Genomic DNA, 22,898 nt, shown 5'->3' with positions numbered 1-22,898 from the left:
ATTGTTCTCCACAAAGATCTCATGTGTCTTAGGATCCATAAGTCAGTATGCATTAACACTATCTTCATATCTAATGAAAATACAAGGCCTAGGTGGTGGTGTCTTGCATCCCTTGGAAGATATGTTTGCCCATGTTGGACAACTGAAGACTCTAAAGTTACTCACAACTAGTTTTCTGTTGCACCATGCCTCAAAAGGAGTCTTACCATGTAAGGCATGATAATGAGACCTATTAAGTATGTGAGTGGCATTACTAATAGCTTTGACTTCTAATGTAGGATCAAGAGACCTAGCTTGTATCATGTAACTTTCCATGGAATTAAGATTCCATATCCTTAGTGCTACAACATCTGTCTTGTGTGGACTGACTACTAGTGGATTCTAAAGATCAATTCCCTCAAGTTTGGAAAAGTCTTTAATTCTTTTGTCCACATATCTACTTTCATTGTCTATTTGTAAAACTTTGATGGCTTTCCTTGATTTCTGTTCAACATTAATCTTGAAGGCTTGAAGCTTCTCCAACACTTCATTCTTGTGATGAAGAAAGAAGAGCCACGTCTAGCATGAAAATTCATCAATGAAAGTAAGGATGTAGTGACCTTGGTTGACTAAAGTCACTCCAAAAGAACCTACTAAAACCATGTGAACCAACTAAAGAATAATAGTTGCTCTTGAAGACTTCCCTTTATCAAAATTCTCCTTGAGATGCATATCTAGTGAACATGATGAACATTCACCCTTAGAAAAGTTGATTGGAGGTAGACCATTGACCATTTTTTTGGAGAAAAGTTGCTAAAGATAGCGAAAGGCAAGATGACAAAATTGCTCATGTCATAGTTTGATTTGTGAATTAGATTGATTTAACAAGGCATGTGAAGGAGACTTAGGCACAAAGTGGGAGAATAAATAAAGCCTCTCATCATGATTAAATTTTCCCACTATAACTAATGAATCATCTTTTAGACTTTGCATCATTACTAAATCTGGAAGCAACTCAACTTTTTTGCCATCTCCAAGGTGAGTGATTTGTTAAATTGAGAGGAGACTAGAGCTAAGGTTTGGAACATAGAGAACATCTTTGAATTCCCCATTTTCCATTGCCACATGTCCTTTCCCTTCAACATCCATTTTAGTATCATTCCCACAAAGATATGTGGTACTTGTGACTGCTTCAATGAAAAATAGTCTCTTTGTAAAGAACCCATATGATATGAGGCACCTAAGTCAAGAATCCATTCCAATGAAGAACTTGTATTTTCCATAAGTTCTTTCCCATTTCCCTTTAAAGTGGGTGGAGCTGAATCCTTGGAAGTACTTGGCACTTGAATTTTGTTCTTCTTGAGTAGGTTTTCCAACTCGTCGATTTTTTTAGTCTTGCAATGATGCTCATCATGATTCAACTTCTTTCAATATGCACAAAAAAGTTTTTCCTTCTTTTCATTACTTCCCTTCTTGTTGGAAGAAGAATTGCCCTACTTTGAGGAGGATTGTTGTGTCTCAAATTGTGATTTTTTCTTCCACTGCTTTTCTTGTTGTTATTAGAACCTTTTCCTCCTTGACTTAATTGGTTCTCATCACTAGCCACCAATGCTTTGGTCTTTGATGTCGTGAGAAGTCCCAAATCTATCAAGTGAGATTGTTCAAGAATCAACATTTCTGCAAAAGCATCAAATGTAGGCTTCTAGAAAGCACTTCCCATGGTTAACCTATGAGTATTATAACTTGAAAAAAAGGAAGCATACTCTGAAGGTAGCCTTTCTAGGATGTGATGAATCAACTTTTCATCCTTGATGGGATTTCCACAATCTTTAAGTAGTGTCCTAAACTCATTGGCTTTGTTGATACAATCCTGAATTGTGTCAAAGTTATTTGGATCCAATAGAAGTAGATCATCCTCAATCTGAAAACCCTTTTCCTCATCCACCTTACCATACAATGCTTCAAGTTTTTCCCATGCAGCTTTAGATTCCTTAAAACTAGAAATGTGGCAGAAGATATCTCTATGTACACAATTCTTGATAATTCCTAAAGCCTTTTGGTCTTGTTTTTTCCAATCAATGAGTGTTGTAGCATTAGTGGATTTGGGAATTTTACCATCAACATAAAGACTTAAACCTTTTTCCATTAATCTACTCTATGCAATATCTTTCCATGTAGAATAATTGCATGAAGTTAGAAGTGGACATTTAGGTGAACCCATGATGCAGAAAATGAAAAGAGCACACAAGAGAGACCAAAAAACACAATACACACCTCCCCTTTTCACTCAATCAAAAGACCCCCCCAAAAAAATTCTCTTGGCACTTTATATGTAGTGTGTGTACAATAGGCCACTTGTCAAAATGTACAAAGTGGACTTCTAATTTTTCTATTTACAACTACCTTTTGAGGCCCAAATCTATCACTAAGAACTACAGCTCAGATGTACAACAATTTTGAAAAGTAATCAAAGCAATACAATGTAGAAAAGGCCCTAAGTTTGAAAGTGATATTTTTGTCCATGCAACCCTAGAATCTGATTGCAGATCTAGAAAGTAAACAAAAAATAATACACTTTCAAAAAAATGGAACCTGAAAATGTGTCCAGATGAGCTTGTACAGAGCATTTCAAGTTGCAAAATGTAGGATTGAATAGGTACAATCACCAAAAGAATACAATTTCTGACAAATCCTTGCACTAAAACCAAAAAAAATACTATGACTAAAAATTTTAAGAAATTCTACCCAAAATTTTAAAAAAATCGCACCTGATTTGTGTTAGAAATTCTTTGGAATAACTGAGAAGGGGGGTGAATCAATTATTCAAGGTTCAAATTTCCTCCTAAAACTTTTCATCAAGAAAAGTGAGCCCGTTAAACTATCCATTCATCCAAGCCTAAGCTCTTCCTACTTAGCAAGTTACTGTAAATCAACATACAAGCATAATACACGAAGAATCAACACATAACACAGTGATTTACATGGAAACCCAATTTGGGAAAAAACCACCAGTAACATGCTACTCAATTCTCACTCTTCTGAAGTGATGCCCTATGAAAGACCTGCCCTATTAAAGACTACAACACATTGTTAAATGCGACCTAGTTAAAGGATGTAGCCACCCTATTAGAAGTGGGCCTAGTTAGAGGACTTTAGAACATTCACTTGGAATGTCACCCTGTTAAAGGATTTACAAATGGTTGTTAAAAAAAACTAAGTCCATAGGTTTTTACCCTAACTGATACAATTGCTAGAGAGTAACAATAAGGGGTTTTGACCTGATACAACTTACACCTTATCTTGTAGATTTTAGATCTCTGTCTAGCTCACAACATTTGTTTGGCTTTTAGTCTTCGCAGCTCTGACAGCTTGTCCTCCTCTCAAGCTTTGTCTCCTTGAGTCTTCATGCTTAATGTACCAGTGCAATCATCTCTCTCCTACCACTTATTGAAGCAGAGTCTTTGTGCTCTATTCTTCCTTCTCCTTGATGTCTTCTCCCTAACACCCTTGAACCACCTCATAATTTTGACACACCAGCAGCTCTTGCTTCTTGGCCTGTGATTCAATAAATAGAAATCTAGAATCCTCTTTCTCGCTTGATTCTTCCATCTTTTAATTTTGGTTCAAATGGATTAGGTAGGATTTATTGAATCTAACACATATCTTGTTTCTTCTAGAAATATCTTGAAGAATCCTCTTGAATTCACTCAAAAATGGTTTATCTAAAATTTTGTGCCTCCAACTCATCATCCCCATCCTCCATCTAGTTCAAAAAATTCAAGGTAACAAACTTGTTGGCTCAGTTTTGGCAAATCTTTGACTTTTCACATAATGCAACAGCTTGACACTATTGAATTTCTGGTGCTCGACACATATTGTGTTACTTAGCATCAACTATATTTTAGTGATACTTAACATCTATTATGGATTCACTTAGCATCCACTAAGTTTTTTTGATGCTTGGCACTTGAAGTTTTCTCAGCACCTGAACATGCTCGACTCCTTCTATATCACTCGGAACACACTAGATTTTGCATTTGCTCGACACCTATTGAAAATTTGCTCAGCTCAAACTAGGTTGCTTGGCACTCACTAATGAACTTAATTAAGCTTTGCAGATAGCCTTGTTACAACTTATTCTTCTAGTGTTTGTAAGTGTGACCAACATCTATATCTTCAAGTATACTATCAATATATCATTTTATCATTCTCTTAACTGATCCTTGCACTTCATTACAAAACCATAGCTCAAGCTTTCCCGTAGATACTTTTGTTACATATTATTGATTAAATTCTCTTCATCAATCAACTAAGTGATAGTACTTGGATCTTATAAGAAATTGTCATTCCAGAAAATAGCAGGTTTGATATCAGTGACAAAACAATGATTGAAAATATTCTCTATCAACAATCTCCCTCTTTGCAATCAATCTTCTTCTTACAATGATCTTTTCAATTAGATTTCCAAAAATTTCCCTCTTTTGCATTGATGGCAAACCAAACTGATCAACCATCAGACCAAACTATTCAACCAAGTTATCAAAATACTAACTAGGTTAGAATAGTAAGTCAAATACCAAAAAAAAAAATGTATTACCACCAGTTTTCACTTCTCCCTTTCTGATCTATATCATGATTACTTTACTTCTACTCCCTTTTAGCTACTGTTTCCTTTTTATTTTCACTATTCACTTTGTTCTTGTGCTACTTTTGACTCTCTCTTTCATTCTTTCTCCCTTTGTCCATTTGATCTTGTAGATTTGATCAATTTTTGCTCTTTGCTCTTTCTCAACAAATGTTGTTGACTAGTCTCTATTCACAGTCTCCCTCTTTGACAACAATACCAAAGACATATTATCTCAAAATCTTTAATATGCAAGTATAGAATCTTCAGGTACTTCAATTTCTCACTCTATCACCTTTCTTATGATTGATTTGGAACTTTAGCACTTTGATTACTTCAGAAAAAAATCCTAAAGTACATATCCTCTACATCAATTTGTAACATTTCAACAATCAACTCATTTGATGTAGGGCAATCCTTGTTGTTGCTCAAGTAGCCTTGGCTAGGGGTATCACCCCTAACTTACCTCTAAGATACTCAAATGTATCTTTAGATAATTCTTTTGTGTAGATGTCAGCAATTTGTTCCTTTGAGCTAACATATTCCATTCTCACTTGCTTGTCTTCTACCAATTCTCTTACATAGTGATACTTAATTGTAATATGCTTTGTTTTGGCATGCATCACAAGATTCTTTGATATGTTAATAGCACTTGTGTTATCACAATAGAGTATCATGGGTTTAGTTACCTCTCCCTTCATACCTTGCAACAGATGTTTGATCCATACAATATTGGTGCAGTTAATAAATGTTGCAACATACTCAGCTTTTGCTATGAGCTGTAAGGTACAACTTTGTTTTTGGCTAGTCCAAGTAATCAATATTTTACCTAAGAAAAATGCTCCTCCATAGATTTTTCTATCATCATTATTACCTACCCAATCTTCATCAGTGTAGGCTTTCAAATCAAACTTTTCACTTCTCTTGTAATACAAGCCAAAGGCATCTATTCCTTATAGGTACCTCAGTATTCTTTTCACTGCCATAAGATGATTTTCTCTTGGATTTGCAAAAAATCTTGCCACTATTCCAACTGCTAATGCAATGTTTGGTCTACTATGCATAACATACTACAACTTTTTAATCATTTATCTATACAATGCCTGATCCACTTCAATAGATTCATCATTCTTGGATAGCTTATGTCATGTTACCATTGGTGTACTAACTGGTTTTGAATCTTCTAACACAAATGTCTTGAGTATCTCCTTGATATATTTTGATTGGGTCACAAATATGCCATGCTCCAATCGATGTACTTGCAATCCAACAAAGAATTTGATTTCTTCAAACATTGACATCTCAAGCTCATGTTTCATTTGATCAACAAAATCTTTGCATAGGACATCTTTACATCCAAATATTATATCATCAACAAAGATTTTAGATATCAGAATTTCTTTACCTTTTTCCTACCTTGATATATAGGTTGTTGTTGTCATATGTTCTCTCAAATCATATCTTCATAAGATATTTGTGCAATCTCTCATACCTTGCTCTAGGTGCTTGCTTCAAACCATAGAGTTCTTTGTGTAGTTTACAAACCATATCCTTGTTGTCATCATCAAATCACTCTAATTGTTCCATGTAGACTTCCTCTTCTAGTATACCATTTAGAAAAGTAGACTTTACATCCATCTGATAGACTTTGAAACTTTATAAGCATCATATGCAAGTAGTGTTCTTACTCCTTCCATTCTTGCAATAGGGACAAACGTTTCCCCATAATCCAGTTCTTTTTGTGCATAACCTTTGCAAACTAGCATGGCTTAATTTCTTGTTATCTCACCATTCTCATCAAGTTTGTTTCTAAATACCCATTTTGTACCAATCACATTCTTGTCAGCTGATCTTGGAACTAAAGTCCAAGTTTTTTTCTTCTCAATCTGATCTATCTCTTCTTTCATAGCTTTATACAAGTCTTCATCTTGTAGTGGATCTTTCACTATTTTGGGTTCAATCTTGCTCATCAGACATGATTCATTTCTTAGTCTATTCCTTGTCATTGGTCCGGCATCCTTGTCAACAATGATTTGTTTTATAGGGTGATGTTTTCTCACATATTTGGAAAGTCTTGCTTATGTCCTTCTTTCCATGTTTGATCTCTCAGCTTTAGAGTCACTATGCACATCACTTTCAAGTATTTCATCATCTCTTCCATGTGTATTATTTTTAGAATTAGAGTGTACATTTTCTTCTTTCTACAACTCAACTTTAGAATGCAACTCAACAGTCACTGGGTGTGACTCAGTTGATATTGAGATTTGTTGTTGATACCCAACTTGATTGGGAGCTTCATCTTTAGTAGGCATTCCTTCATAGAAATATACAAAAGATCTATAATATTCTAGTTTCTTGGATTCATCAACTCGGACTTCTACATGCTCATCAAAAATTACATTTTCACTCTCCACAATCTTGATAGTGTTAGTATTCAAACACTTATATGCTTTGCTTCTAGTGGAGTATCCAAGGAATATGCCTTCATCACTCTTTGCATCAAACTTGCCATTTCTAGCATCTTTAAGAATATAGCATTTACAACCAAATACTTTGAAATGCTTTACATTAGGTGAGTGACCATACCATAGTTCAAAAGGTGTCACATTTGTACCTTTCTTGACTTGAACTCAATTTATAGTGTAAACATCAGTACTTATAGCTTCTCTCTAGTATTTCAAAGAAACATTTTTCTCCATGATTAATGTTCTAGCACAATCTATCACTGATCTATTCCTTCTTTCTGTAATTCCATTTTGTGGTGGAGTTCTTGGTGCTAGTGTTTGTCTTTTAATACCTTTGTCATTGTAAAATATTTCAAATTCTTTTGATGTGAACTCTCCTCCTCTGTCTGATCTTAGGCACTTCAAACTCTTTCTTGTTTCTTTCTCAACTCTAGCCAAATACCACTTGAACATTTGAAATGCATCAAATTTTTGTTTTAAGAACATACCAGTCATCATCCTAGATTAGTCATCTACAAACAATATTATATATTTGTCTCTTTGATAGCTTTGGACTTCTATTGGGCCACATAAGTCTGTATGAACTAGTTTTAATACTCCTTTGGAGATGTAGGTTTTACTTTTGAAACTTGACCTAGTCATCTTTCCTAGTTGACATTGTTTGCACATTGTATTTTCAGGTTTCTTCAGTTTTGGCAACCCCCTAACTTTCTTCCTTTTGCTGATACTAATCAGATTATCAAAGTTGACACAACCTTTTATGCCATAACCAAACATCAATAATTTTTACAATAAGATAGGTCGTATCTTCCATGTCTAGATAAAATAGATTGCTCCTAGTTTGTTCACCATTTCCTATCAAATTTCCATCAGTGTCATAGATTTTGGCAATCTTGTTTCCAAATTCTACTTTGCAACCTATATTGCCTAACTATGATAAACTCAATAAATTGTAGTTCAATCCTTCAACATAGTATGCATTATCACATGAGATTTTCTTTGTAAATTTGATAGAACCTTTTACTTTGATTTGACATGGAGCATCATTACCAAATCTAACACTATTTCCATCATACTGAGTAAAGGTAATAAACTTACTTCTATCTCCTATCATGTGATGTGAGCATCCACTGTCTATCATCTACTTGTTATTTTTGTTCACACATGTTACCATTGATTTTGCCTCATCTTCATCTATTTCATCCTTAATGGCTACATATACTACCTCATCATCATTCTCATCAGAATCCTCTTCAATAATGTAGCATCTTTTGCCTTTGTCCTTGTAATCTTTGTTGTCATCTTCTCTTTTGTTCTTGTACTTGTTTCCTTCTCTGAGGTTCTTCTTCTGTGTACACCTTGCAACAATAGGACCTACTCCATTATAATTAAAGCAAATGATAGACAACTTACCTTTGAATTTACCTTTGCCTCTATGAAATCTTTTGGCTAGTAATGCTTCTATTTGTTCCACATCTTCTACATCTATGTTGCTATCACTGGATGCATACTTCCCTTTTTCTTCTTCTTTGATTTCACCTCCTTAGTGTCCTTCAATGTTAGCTTAGCGTTGAAAGAAGATTCAAGATTCTTAGGTCTATAGTTATCAAAATTAGACAACTCAAATGCAGTAAGTCTTCCTACTATCCCTTCAAAAGTTATTACATTTCTTGGTACACATCTTAATTCCTGGATGGCTAAAACTCTAATACTATAGATAAGGAGTAGGGTTCTTAAGTATTTTTTATTAATAGTGTCATCTTCTAAATGACCTCCCAAACTTCTTATTGCACTTACCACTTCTTCCATTCTAGAGGCATATTGAGCAGCATTCTCACCTTCGTCCATTTTCATGTCATCAAACTTTCCTTTGAGGATTTTTCTTTTTTCTCTTTGAACATTCTAATCTCCTCCATTGATATCTAATAGGGCTTTCCACTTCTTGAATGCAGAGTATCATCCCTTGATGTCATCAAATTCAGCATAGCTAAGTGCAGAGACAATTTCCAGCATTGCTTGATTTTTCTCCTTCCTTTTGTTCAAATCATCTGCAGTAAGGGGTCTAGATGGATCTACATGTTCCACTCTAATTGAGGTTTTTGCATATTCACCTATTGATCCAAGGTGCATCTTCATTAGAATTTTCCATGTAGTAATGTTATCTCTATTAAGCTTAGGAACTTCTCTCTTGGACATCTTGATCTTCCTACTTCTAATGCCTTTAAACTAAATCAGCAAATGGATTTGATACCAATTGTTAGAAATTCTTTAGAATAACTGAGAGGGGGGGGGTGAATCAGTTATTTAAGGTCCAAATGTCCTACTAAAACTTTTCATCAAGCAAATTGAGCCCATTAAACTATCCATTAATCCAAGCCTAAGCTTTTCCTACGTAGAAAGTTACTGTAAATCAACATGCAAGCATAACACATGAAAAATCAAAACATAACACAGTGATTTACATGGAAGCCCAATCTAGAAAAAACCACCAGTAACATTCTACTCAATTCTCACTCTTCTGAAGTGATGCCCTATGAAAGGCCTGCCCTATTAAAGGCTACAACACACTATTAAATGTGACTTGGTTAAAGGATTTAGCCACCCTATTAGAACTAGGCCTGGTTAGAGGACTTTAGAACATTCACTTGGAATGTCACCGTGTTAAAGGATTTACAAATGGCTATTAAACCAACCTAAGTTCATAGGATTTTATCCTAACTGATACAATTTCTAGAAAGTAACAATAATGGGTTTTGACCTGATACAGCTTACAACTTATCTTGTAGATTTTAGATATCTATTCAGCTCATAACATTTGCCTAGCTTTCAGTCTCTGTAACTTTGATAGCTTGTCCTCCTCTTAAGCTTTGTCTCCTTGACTCTTCATGTTCAATTTACCAATGCAATCATCTCTCTCTGACCACTTATCGAAGTAGAGCCTCTATGCTCTGTTCTTCCTTCTCCTTGACACCCTTCAACCACCTCGCCATTTTGGTACACCACCAGCTCTTGCTTCTTGGCCTATGACTCCTTCAATAAAAATCTGGAATCCTCTTTCTTGCTTGATTCTTCCATCTTTTAATTTTAGTTTGAATGGATTAGGTAGGATTCATTGAATCTAACCCATATCTTGTTTCTTCTAGAAACATCTTGAAGAATCATCTTTAATTCGATAAAAAATAGTTTATCTAAAATTTTGTGCCTCCAGCTCATCATCCTTATCCTCCACCTAGTTCACAAAATTCAAGGTAAAAAACTTGTCAGCTCAATTTTGGTGAATCTTTGATTTTTCACATAATGCAACAGGTTGACACTATTGAATTTTTGGTGCTTGGCACAAGCTATGTTATTTGGCATCAACTACATTTTACTGATGCTTGACACCTATTGTGGATTCACTCAACATCCACTAAGTTTTCCTTATGCTCGGCACCTAAAGTTCTCTTGGCACGTAAACATGCTTGGCTCCTTTTGTATCACTCGACACACACTATATTTTGCATTTTCTTGGCACCTATTGAAAATCTAGTCAGCTCGAACTAGCTTGCTCAACACTCACTAATGAACTTAGTTAAGCTTTGTAAATAGCCTTATTACAACTTATTCTTCTAGTGTTTCGAAGTGTGACAAACATCTATATCTTCAAGTATACTACTAATACATCATTTTATCATTGTCTTAACTAATCCTTGCACTTCATTACAAAACCATAACTCAACCTTTCCCTTAGGTACTTTTGTTACATCTTGTTCATTAAATTATTTTTATCAATCAACTAAGTGTTAGGATAAAACCACAAACAGAAATAAAAACTACACATGCAGATATAACCAATAACAGAAAATAACATATCACATAGAAATGAACACAAGGCACCAAGATTTAATGTGGTTCACCTAATCCCTAGGCTATGTCAACCAAACAACAAGTCCAATCTTATTACAATCCAGTGATTACAACTTGATTACAATCTGTAATCCCTTAGAGCTTAATACCGCCACAAGAACCAATTTCGCATCACACTATATTGAAAATACCCAACCCTAAACCATTTTATACAACTATTAAATAGCTTTAGGGTTATAACATATCGGCCATAAATTAGCCATAACTTTAGTGGCGAATCTACGAATAGTACCAATTTTTTTTTTTCGGGCCGATGCCCCGAACTCGACTAATTATGGAGTATGTATAGTACTTTCCTAATCAGTCACCATAATCTAACACTAAGTGATAATACTTGGATCTTATAAGCAATTGTCATTCCAACAAATAGTAGGTTTGACATCAATGATAAAAAAATGATTGAAAACATTATTTATCAACAATCTCCCTCTTTGCAATTAATCTTCTTCTTACAATGATTTTTTCAATTAGATTTCCAATAATTTGGAATCCGGATGACTAAGTTATAGCCTCTCAAAGTCAGGCTCTGAAATCAAAACTACATTTGGAGAGGGGTTTGGGAAGAAAATTGTGAGCTTAAATTTGATGGTCAAATGACCATTGTACCAGTTAAAATGCTTGAGAATGACAATCATACGATTGTCAAATTTAACACCATTTTTGGTTGACGTTAGCAAAAAAATAACCTTTGAGGGTGACATGGCAACATACTAGACATACAACTATATAAAAAAGTACACGTAGCCCCTTATTGGCAAGTTGACATGGTTGACGTATCTGTCCCTAGCATTGACCTGTCATGGGTCCAAGTGGAAGAAACGTGGCTTTTGCAGAGTAGTCCATGTGTCGAGCAGTTGTAGAGGGTGTCTATTACTAATGTGTGGTGGACAGGAGGGCGGGTCCACATGGACATCATGATGCCTGCTATGTGGTGAAAGATTCAAGGGTTCCAAATTCTAAATCATGGTTGACAAGAACCAAAAATAGCAGTTGGTGGTGGGTCAACTTCATTGAGAAGTTCAAAGATGTCAGTGTAGAATATGATGGGGCTAAAATTCTGTTCAAGACTGGAGGATTGAAACACAACATCAAGAAAAAGGGTTTTATGGTAGATAGGGATTGGAAGTTTAATCCGACATCACCAAAAAAAAAACTTCACTGATGTTTTAAAATTGAATGTTGCAAGTGTTAATAAAACAAACCACTGAGTGCTTTGGACTTGGCCACTACTATTGGAGGTCGCTGATTGGGAGTTGCCCACCGGATTAAGTTGCCAGGAGATTATGCCATCTATCAAACTTTGTGGATAGGCTACTAGAAAATGCAAAGGTACACCACTAGGTCTTGGCCAAAAATTAGAATATTCTCTGCAATACTAAATAAAATATTTTGCACAGGATACAGGGTCAGAGTGTCACTACTCAGTGCCTATGCAAAAAAAAATCTTTTCGAAAAAATACTCCAAAAATGTAGAGAGGAAATAAAATAACAAATCTAAAAATTAAAATTGCAGATCTAAAGGATCATACCCGAACTTGCAAATCAAGCCTTCACGTGCTGATTTGCAAAATTTTTTGCCTCAAAATTAATTTTGGCCTAGGGTAGGCAAATTTATAGCCAATTTTCACCTAATCGATATTCCAGATGCAATGGTGAGGTCTGTTCTAGCTCTAGACACTCCTAATGACTGTGATACTCTAGATCTAGGCTGAGATGCTAAAGCAACAATGATCTCGAATGACTATGTAGAAAAAATCTCCAAGCTCTGATACCATGTAAGAATTTGCCTTAGGAATAAAATCACCTGAGATCAAGGAACTCAAGCATAAGCACAACAGAAGACCAAAAATAGTATGCTCAGAATATCGATATGTATTCAATTCAATGTGAAAGTACAGTAGGATTTCCTGTATATAAAGGCCTCTGGAATGCTTTTAGAATGCATAAGAATCAACAACATGATAAGTCATACAACCAGACACATCTCGATCAGATATGGGTTACCCTCCATTAAACACAGGAGTAAGTGCAATGATGAGAGGATAAGCCTACAAAGGTGTAGCACACAAAATAATGATGTAAGCAACATGTGCTAAAATGAGAGTCTAAATAACTGTGTTGTCTACATGACAACTCAGTTAATTATGCAAACTCCAGTGTTGTAGACACCATGTGCTAAATTAGAGCTACTTACTTTAATGTTGTCAACATGACAACTCATGAGAGTACACAAACTCCTAAGTGTCTCACCTAAATAAATAATAAAATAATGCATTAAAGTAAGTAAACTTAAGTAAAGTGTAAATAGTAAATACGTATTTACACCAACAAAAAGTAAGCACAAGAGCCTCAAGTGATGGCATCTCCAATACTTCAAATGCTTCAAAATGCTAATTGTAGTTTATGGTGGCTTCAACTTTAACATAGTATCTCAAAATGCTAGTTCTAGTTTAATATGGTGGCTTCAACTTTAACATAGTATCTCAAAATGTTAGTTCTAGTTTAATATGGTGGCTTCAACTTTAACATAGTACCTCAAAATGCTAGCACTAGTTTATGGTAGCTTCAACATTAACATAGTACCCCACAATATGACTCCATAAATCATTGTGATCTATGGACAACATTTTCAATTTTTGCCAATGTATCTATGTGTGAAGTAACAATTCAATTTTTTCCCTACTAAGACCTAGTTTGTCAATATTGCTATGTATCAGCTTTAAGCTTTATAACATTGTCATGCATTTTTAAAATATTAAATTTCTCTTCTTAAGTTCTTCAATATGCATTTTGGGTGGATAAGAGTATCTCATTTTTGCTAGAAATTTGTTGTGTTTCTGATATATATCGTATTGTTTAAGTTCTAGTATTAAATTCATTTTAGATGGATGGAAGGTATCTGTTTAATATATCCTGTTATATAACTTGAAGAATCGGGATTGGATTCTTATTCTTGCATTATTCTCTATTTTAAGGATGTTTGAGACAGTCTATCAAAACAATCTGGTTGACCTTTTCCTTTTTATTTTTATTTTTAAAAAAATTAATAGCCCCTGCTAATCTTTTATTATATTTTTTAAAGGAGGTTGATATTTTATATTAAGTATACGAAAGGTATTATTGTTTCCCAACACAAACGAAAAACCTGTAAAACGGAAAGCCCTGTCAAAACATTTTTCTCGATGAGTACTGTTCCTGAAAGGAAATTTCGTATTAGTTTGGTTCTTCTCAAGGCTATTTTTGCCGAGGAAGTAATGTATACCAGATCATTGTACTAGAATCTTGGACTACAACGAGACACACATAAAAAAGTTAGGTCACTTGTCATGTAACAAAGACTCTTATCTTTGAAGGATTTCACATACAGGATATTCTCATTGCAGCAGGAAAATACAGTTACAAAGCAAGATATAGTCCTTTGCAATTATTAATCTGAAATCTACAAAGAGCTAACAAAAATAGCGAGCTTATTACTTGCAAGTTCCTTTACAACTGTCTCTAAGATTAGATGTTATGTTTTTTCGATTGACTAGATGCCAACAAAAATAGAGAACATATAATACTAGTTTCAATAGACAAGTATCACAGAAGAAGCTTGCAGCTATTAGATACTGCCATTTTCTTGTGGCTATTGTCCCATACAAATATCCGGCTGTTCTCTTTTGTAGCTGTTGTTGTGGCTATTCCGTTTTCTTGGGCTACACAACTCATGGATTGATTGTTTTCATCCTCCATATCAGGAAACGAAAGAGGCGATAGAAGAGGAATGGGGCAGCTCTTACTGAACAAATCTGGTGGTGGAGATTGCACTTTCAATGGTGGAGGTGCATGCTCTTTCAGCCTTTTTCTCTGCTGAACAGAATCCATCAAGCCAAAAAAGAAGAATCCAATCAATCTATCAATGCATGATTCAACAATGGTGATTCCTCTTTGTATTTATACACATTACACAACTCCCTTAATGTTTTTCCAGATGCTCAGCGTTGTTTCGCTTGTTAAAGCTCAGTGCTGATTATCCACTCAGAAAACAGATACATGGAAGAAACATAAGAACACAGAGCTTGTAATATAATAACTTCTGGTACTTGTTATTTGAGAAATGAGATCTGTTGTATATTCGCAATCTTGTTCGCTTTAAGATCAAACAATAGCCAGCCGAAAACGTAGCACATTATGAGGATGAATGCCACTTTCTGTCGTTTTCATACAAGATATGAGATCTTCTGGAAGGAAAAGTAGTCTATCATAACGTTTAACTTTAGCCGACTATTCATTCAGTGGATTCCCCTTGTCTTTCGCCACTATCAACTAGTCTTTGTTCGCCAACAACCATGAATGACTGAGATGATGTAGTGAAAAGGATTGGACAAAGAAAGAAGACATTAATAATAATAAAAAGTTGATTTAGTGATTATAAGATAACTACGAGGAGTGTCTTGTGAAGGGGACTTCCTTCGACGTAACTTTTACCTTGTTACTTGCAATCCCCAACTTTGAAAAGATTACCATCTTTGTTTTTTTAAGAGACTAATGGTGATTGCTTTACACGTCTCTTTGAATCAGTTTGTTGACGAAAGTATTGTTTGACAATATTTGCGTGAAGCTTTGGTCTCTTGCACATTCTTTGACTGCAACTTCAAACATTTTGGACTCGAATTTTCTTTTGGCTTTTTGGCTGGTTCTCTACACAAAGTAATTTTAGAGATGTTCGGGAGACTGGTCATATGAAATGTAGATCTATCTTTTTAACTAGGGGTTCTTTTCAAAAAGTTTATTTTAGTAGATTCTTTATTAAAAAAATTATAGACGAAATGTAATAGGGTCATTATAGAAGGTTTGCATAGGGTCGTCATGAGAGGGCTTACATAACATGTAGTTTGTCTATTAAAATGTTTGTTGGAATGAATCTTAGAGGTAGTTCATAACTAAGAAGACTTTGAGGACTAACACAACACCTAATGGAACAGATTGTTTTTAAACAACTAGACTTACTTCCTATGTACAATCTCATATGTGGTGCCAATGCAATCATTCTATTAGAGTTATAAAAAAATTCATTGTGATTTTTTCAATACCATCCTTGATGATAATGAATATAGAGAAAAAAATCGACAACATGAGGTGCTTTTTGAAGTGAATGCATCTAGACTTACTTCCTATCTACAATCTCATATGTGGTTCAAATGCAATCATTCTATCATAGTTATAAATTTGTTCATTGTGATTTTTTCAATACCATCCTTGATGATAATGAACATAGAGAAAAAAAATCAACAACATAAGGTGCTTTTTGAAGTGAATGCATCTAGACTTACTTCCTATGTGTAGTCTCATATATGGTGCCAATGCAATCATTCTATTAGAGTTATAAATTTCTTCATTGTGATTTTTCCAATACCATCCTTGATGATAATGAATATAGAGAAAAAAATCAACATCATGAGGTACCTTTTGAAGTGAATGCATCTATATGATTATACATAAAATATGTAGTATAAATACAATGAACATGTGATTCATTCACTCATATAGGGTGATTTGGTACTCTATGAGATTGAAAATAATGCAAAAATGTCCACTTGGAAAGAAAGAGAACTTTAATCCAAATTGTTTAGTAGATGACATCATCAATAATATGTATGGATCAAGTGGATATAGCTTGTCTTTAATGCATGGTAAGATATTTAGAGAACCTATAAATGCTATATCGAAGTTTTTATAATAATATTTAGTTTTAGATTATTATATATAATATATCTTAGGTTAGTTGAGAAATTCCTATCTAGGTCAACTATCATACACTAAGGAAGAAATTATGTTTGGATAAATAAGCCGACTCTGACTATTTAACTCTTTTAACCTTAGAATCAAGCGTTAGTATATGATGTTTAAACTATCCAACATATTATATTCTAGAAAATAAGAAGCCATTATTAACATAATGGAATATAATCCATTGAATTGTTAAAATAATTTAAATGAAGTTTTGTTTCTGCATTCTCATTCACACTCAATTTATGATCTTAAATGCGTCTACATGAGTAAAAAGGACACGAGTGTGGTATTTTAGCATTCCAAATATAAAATTGGTCTTTGTATGCGTAGTGCATTTGAAATCATATGTCCTAACACAAACAAAAATCTAAATGTTTTAGAATAAGAGCAAGGAATATGGATAGGAGGGTGAGCAAATTGAGTGGATTTGAGAAGAAACAATGAGTGTCTCCATTGTCAATCTTCTTTTTCCTAGTTGTTGTGAGTTTACTAAATGGCACTTCATCTTTCTCTGCATTAATAACACCAGAGGCAACACTTGTATGCAACAACAAAAAAATCCTCAAGTTTGGCCTAGCAAATTGTTAAGGGCACCTATCTAAATACCCTACCATTACTAGACATTAAGACAATGTTGAAATTCCTATTAGCATCCATTTTCTACTTGTGAAACAAATAATTATGTCACTGTATTTTTAAGTGAATGGAGATGTATTGGTGTGAAAGAATTTGAATTGCATACAAAGGCATATAAGAGCTTTAATATTTGTGAATATTTTAATGGGACAAGGCTTTAGAAAAACATTTCATAATTGGATAGTTACATTGCATAGTTACATTGCATAAGGATTCTGATATTGCTTGTTTTGAGGGTTTTGTTGCTTGCTCTAATTCTTGCATCTTTCCTTGTGATATTGTATTTAATAGAGGATTTTAGGCTTTTTTTAATAATCGTGTCTAGATTTTGTTCAATAGTTGATGTTGGTGTTGGAGTTTTGTCAATGCCTGATTATGACAGTTCCAATAAAATAACAAATTTTAAATTTGTTTTGAAAGTGTTTCACAAGGTACAACTTCTAGTGTCTCTAATGTGGTTTTGACTGCACAAAATTTTGATAGTACTTAGAATATCTTGAAAAGTACTCTTTGATAGGATATTTTATTGGGAGGTTTCCACCTAAAAGCATGTCATGTGACTTTATTACAAAAGCCTATGTTCATCATTGTGTTGGCTTTATAGATTCCAAAATCTCACCAAAGGTTGTATTATCTATTTGAGCCTTGTGGAATGTCTAGTGGTTCTAACTAATTTTTTCCTAGCAATTGGTGTTAGTGTTGGATTTTTGGTGATGAGTGACTTTAAGACCTCCAAACAAACAACCTTGCAATTTTTTTCCTAAGGTGGTTAAGGAGGTATAATTTTTAGTACCTCTAATGTGCTTTTTCATGTGCAATTTTTTTATAGTTCCTATAAGTAGCCTAAAATATATACTTTGATAAGATATTTTGTTAGGAGGGTTTCACCTAAAAGCATGCTACATGATTCAACTGAAAAAGCCTAGACCCCTCATCAAGTCTATCTTAATGGCATCCAAAATCTCACAAAGGGTTTCTTTGTATTTTTCTTTTCCAACATCTCCTATTTTGAGGCTATCATCAAGAATGGGAGCTATGTTGCTCATTCTTTCTTTCTTTCATTCAAGCCATGATTTGTAGTACTTATTGTCTCCAATAAGAAAATTTTTTAAGTCCTAATATGGATAGATTTTTTGGGCTTTCCTTTCCTTTATGTTCATCTATGCACAACTAACCTTTGCAAGATGATTTGCATAGGAACTAGTCATTTTTTTAATGTTCATCCACAAAATACTATTTGTGTCAAAATTTATTTAGCTAATGAACTCAAAGAGACTATTAATATTTAGGTCATAGTTGTTTATTCTTGTCATAGAAAGGGATTTATTTGAAGGAAAAAATCTCTTTCAATTAATCCAACATCTGCTCATTATTTGAAGGATGCTAAATTAGACAAGGGTTTAATGACCATAATTTATAATGGTAAACATGCTTAGGTTTTTACTTCAAAATCTAGGATAATATTGCTACTCCAAAACCATAAGTGTAATAACTAGTTCAAAAGATGGGGTCATAGTTTCTATAAAATTTAGACCCTATTGGCAAAGGGAAAACTTTGGTTGATAGTATTTTCCACTTTGTGTGTGGTCAAACTCCTCAGTTCACATTGGCAATATCTATTCAAATCTCTTCACTTCACTATTCTTCTAGCCCTCTTGGATGAGAAGATAAAAGTGATAAGGTTCCATAAAAAATGTAGAGTAAGTCTACTTGAATTATATGCCAATTTTGATTATCTTTAGATTTCTCATAGAAAACTTTTTTGTCTTGAATATGAGAAAAACATGTAAGAGATTGGGTCATGTTTTTAGTCTCTTGGAATGTTTGAGGTATGTCTGACCTCACTTGGAAGTATTTCATGTAAGATACTCATTAGAAATATTATGGTAGTGATGTCTTTTATTTTAAAGAAATTAAAATTATAGATTTCATATTAACTAATGTATGTCATAGGATTTGGCTAGATGACCTTGTTTTATCTTGAGAACATGAATATATTTGAGAAGATATTTGTGTCATAATCTTGTAATGATTACATTCATCTAGTGTGACTTATAGATCAAATGACACTTTAATGGTGGTATGGATTCTCATGTCACTTAAAAATCATTCTTTTGGAATCATTAACTTTTATACTCCCAATGATGATGTTGAAGTATTTTAGTTGTGTTCATATAGAGTTAATTATTTTCCATAAAGTACTTGGGTTATTTGTGGGGATGTCCATGTGGTTAAATTTGTCACTAACAAGAAGTTTTTTTCCCTTTATGCTAGATAGCTAAGAGTTTTGGTTCTACATGAAATACTACACTATTTTAATCCCAGTATCAAATACCAATATCCTCAAAGCATCTAGCATGTTTGGTTTAATTTCAGAGCTTATTTCGATAAAATTTAAGAGGCTTGATTGTCCCTTGGTCTTTTCTTAACATGTTTTCTCTTTTAGAGAAAAGACAAATTTATTAGTTCTGTCTCTTTTTAATGTCACCTTGCTAGATCACTATCCTGCCAAGTTCAACATTGAATGGTAGATGGGTCATATATAATTCCATAATGTAATTTTTTTCAAATTCTTCTTTAATAAGTCATCTTCCTATGATTACCCATGTACAATGGTTTTATCCATCACACAATATGGTTTCTTTGTGTTTATGGAAAGTAGTTAGATATTAATTGTTGATAGTCATATGGTGCAATCACCAAATATCTATATGTTTCTATTTAAGATTTGGTAGAAAAACCTTTATGTTAGACTTAAAGGTCCAAGTTATCTAGCAACAAGAAAAATACACTATCTAATCATCATGCTACTATTAAAAGCCAAATTAATTCTAATTTCCATTAACACAAGGTGGCAGATCATGCTTCTAAAGAGTTATTTTTCTCTCTTAGAACTTGTTGTATTTGTTGTGACATTAATAAAATCAAAGATGGTATATAATTCTCTTTGAGCTACCAAATATCTTTGAAGATTATATTAAAAATTATGAGAAGGTTTTCAAATATGCAAGGAAATTTTCCTTTCTACAACAAACCATTGAATGATTTCTTTACTATTGTTCTATCTTGACTTTTTTATTCTGAAAAGGCTTTTGCAACTAGATTCTCACCCTTGAGGATTTTGAAGAAGTCAAATTTTACATGGAATATGAAATTTCTTTTTTTAATTTTAAAAATAACTCTATCCTTATATTGGTTTTGACCTACATAAGGTCTGTCATTCTCAATCTTTGAGTTGGCTCATAAATAAGGAAAGATTAAATTCATATATACGGATATAATTCCTCAAGATATGTGTAACTAGCAACCCATTACTTTTCTTAATTATTCATCTGAGATTATTTCTAAAGTATTTTCACTCAAAATCAACCATCTTCCATAAATTTTTAATTACAATTGAGTGGATTTATCAATTTTAGATTCATTCTAAATAATATTATTGCTTTTTGGGAAGGTATCTAGTCTAGGTTAGATGATTTATGAAAAAATAAATATTCATCAACATTGAATTTTCTAAGGCTTATGATCATGTCAACTTACCTTTCATCTTGCCAATCCTCAAGTCCTAAGGGTTTGGGCCTTTTTATGTTGAATTTATAAAAAAAAAATTAGGGGATGCTTAAGCTTGCATCACCATTGGTGGGCAAAAATCTAAAGCTTTTTTCCCCTTTTATCTATTTTCCTAGGATCTGCTCTAGCACCCACTTTGTATGTTCTTGTTGTTGAGACCTACATATATTTATTGGTCTTTGTTATTTTAATAGTATACATTAGGGGAATTTCCCTTTTTGAATCACCTTCTTATCATTTCAATGACCACATTGCAAATGACTCCTTCACTTTTTTCAAGGAAGAAAATGATATATAGGAAAAACTTGAATGCCCCAAAATGTTTGTCTAGCTTTTGAGCCAACGGTTCAATGACACAAAACCTAATGTTATTGGTAATCCTTCTTGACTCTCCCTTGATTCTGAAATATGGGCGGAAAGAAAGTTTCTTTGGCCAATGTTGAAAAAAATTGCATATTATAATATTACCAAGCCACTTTCTATAATTGGTAAAATCCATATTTTGTTCTTAAATATGATATACTAGAAATAATATGAAAGTTAAAAGGAAAACTTGATTTTTTAACATTAAATATGAATTTCAAATAGAAAGAAAACATATTATTTTTTTCTCCCCTCATATAATACAAGTCTAAAACTTATTATACACAAGTAAAAAAACTTTAGACAACACATAAATAAGGGTTCAACCCAGTTTTATACCTGTATTAAAAATATTGATACTATTTACATCTACCCTTGACATGTTCTATAATCAATGTGCTAAAAAAATCACAAAGTGTTTCACCCTTGAGGTACACTTCTATGGTCTAGTGAATGGGAATTCAAAAACCATAGTGTTTCAATCTTTAGGTATGTTGCCATATCAAGAGAATGGAAACTCATAAATCATGACTATGTCAGCCTTTAGGTATGCTGCCAAGAGTCTAGAAAATGAAAAGGAATCCATATATGTAGAAGAATTTGTATAACCATATGGAGGTCCAATGAAGACCAATTCAATGAAAATGGCTCAAAATGGCCATATGTATCCAATTAATATATAGAAGAAACCAGTTGTATGTACCATGCCTTCTCTACAATTTGCATAAAATATAGGTAACAAATGTACAGCTCGAAGACTAAAGATTCAAAGGAGCTTCTATGTAGTTCACATAAAGTTGGTCAAACATACATAAATTAAACATAAGTTACTTCAATATTCATAGTTTTAGGATGCCAAAATCTACTACATATATAAAAGTTAAATGGTGAAAAAGAGATTAGTTCAATTGAAGGACATGACTAGAGATAGAAGGGCTTACCAAAGAAAAAGGATAGAAAATGCAACTACAATGAGGAAAAGTTTGGAAGAGGTTATGGAAACCCAATGAAACCTTTTCTATGTATAAGTGTAGTGCAGCTTGTGAGAGAAATAAAATAAAATAAAAACCTCAACCCTAAAATTTGCTCAGCTCATGAAGGCACTGAGTGAAATTTTGCTCAACACCAATAGAAGCCAAGTGATGAGAGAAGGTGCTGAGTGAGCTCAACACATGAAGGAGCTGAGTAAACTTGGCATGTGAAGGGCAACTTGGCACTAATGGATGCAGAGTGATCTTGGCTTAAACTGCAAATTTTCAACTTAGATAAAGACCAAACTGAGTGACCAAGTTTATAACATAAATGTTACCACCATTAAAACCAAAGAGCCAAATCTTAAAGTATTCAACAATAAACTTTACAAATGTAATGAATAAGGAAGAGCAATGGATTCATGTATGCCTACTTGCATTCTATTCAACTTTGATTCAAACTATTACAAAATCTAGGAGCATTCGACTACAACCAAAAAACCCTAAAAAAACCCTAAAATTTCAAATTGATGAAACTTAAACCTTTAAACTTTAAACTTGTAGCTCTAATGGCTGCATACAATAGCACATGGAGAAATCACTACTTCA

Source organism: Cupressus sempervirens, chromosome 8 (genome assembly GCF_028749045.1).
Source record: "Cupressus sempervirens isolate cs-2001-9-10 chromosome 8, ASM2874904v1, whole genome shotgun sequence".
Taxonomy (NCBI): domain Eukaryota; kingdom Viridiplantae; phylum Streptophyta; class Pinopsida; order Cupressales; family Cupressaceae; genus Cupressus; species Cupressus sempervirens.
Note: the sequence above shows the minus strand (reverse complement) of the source record.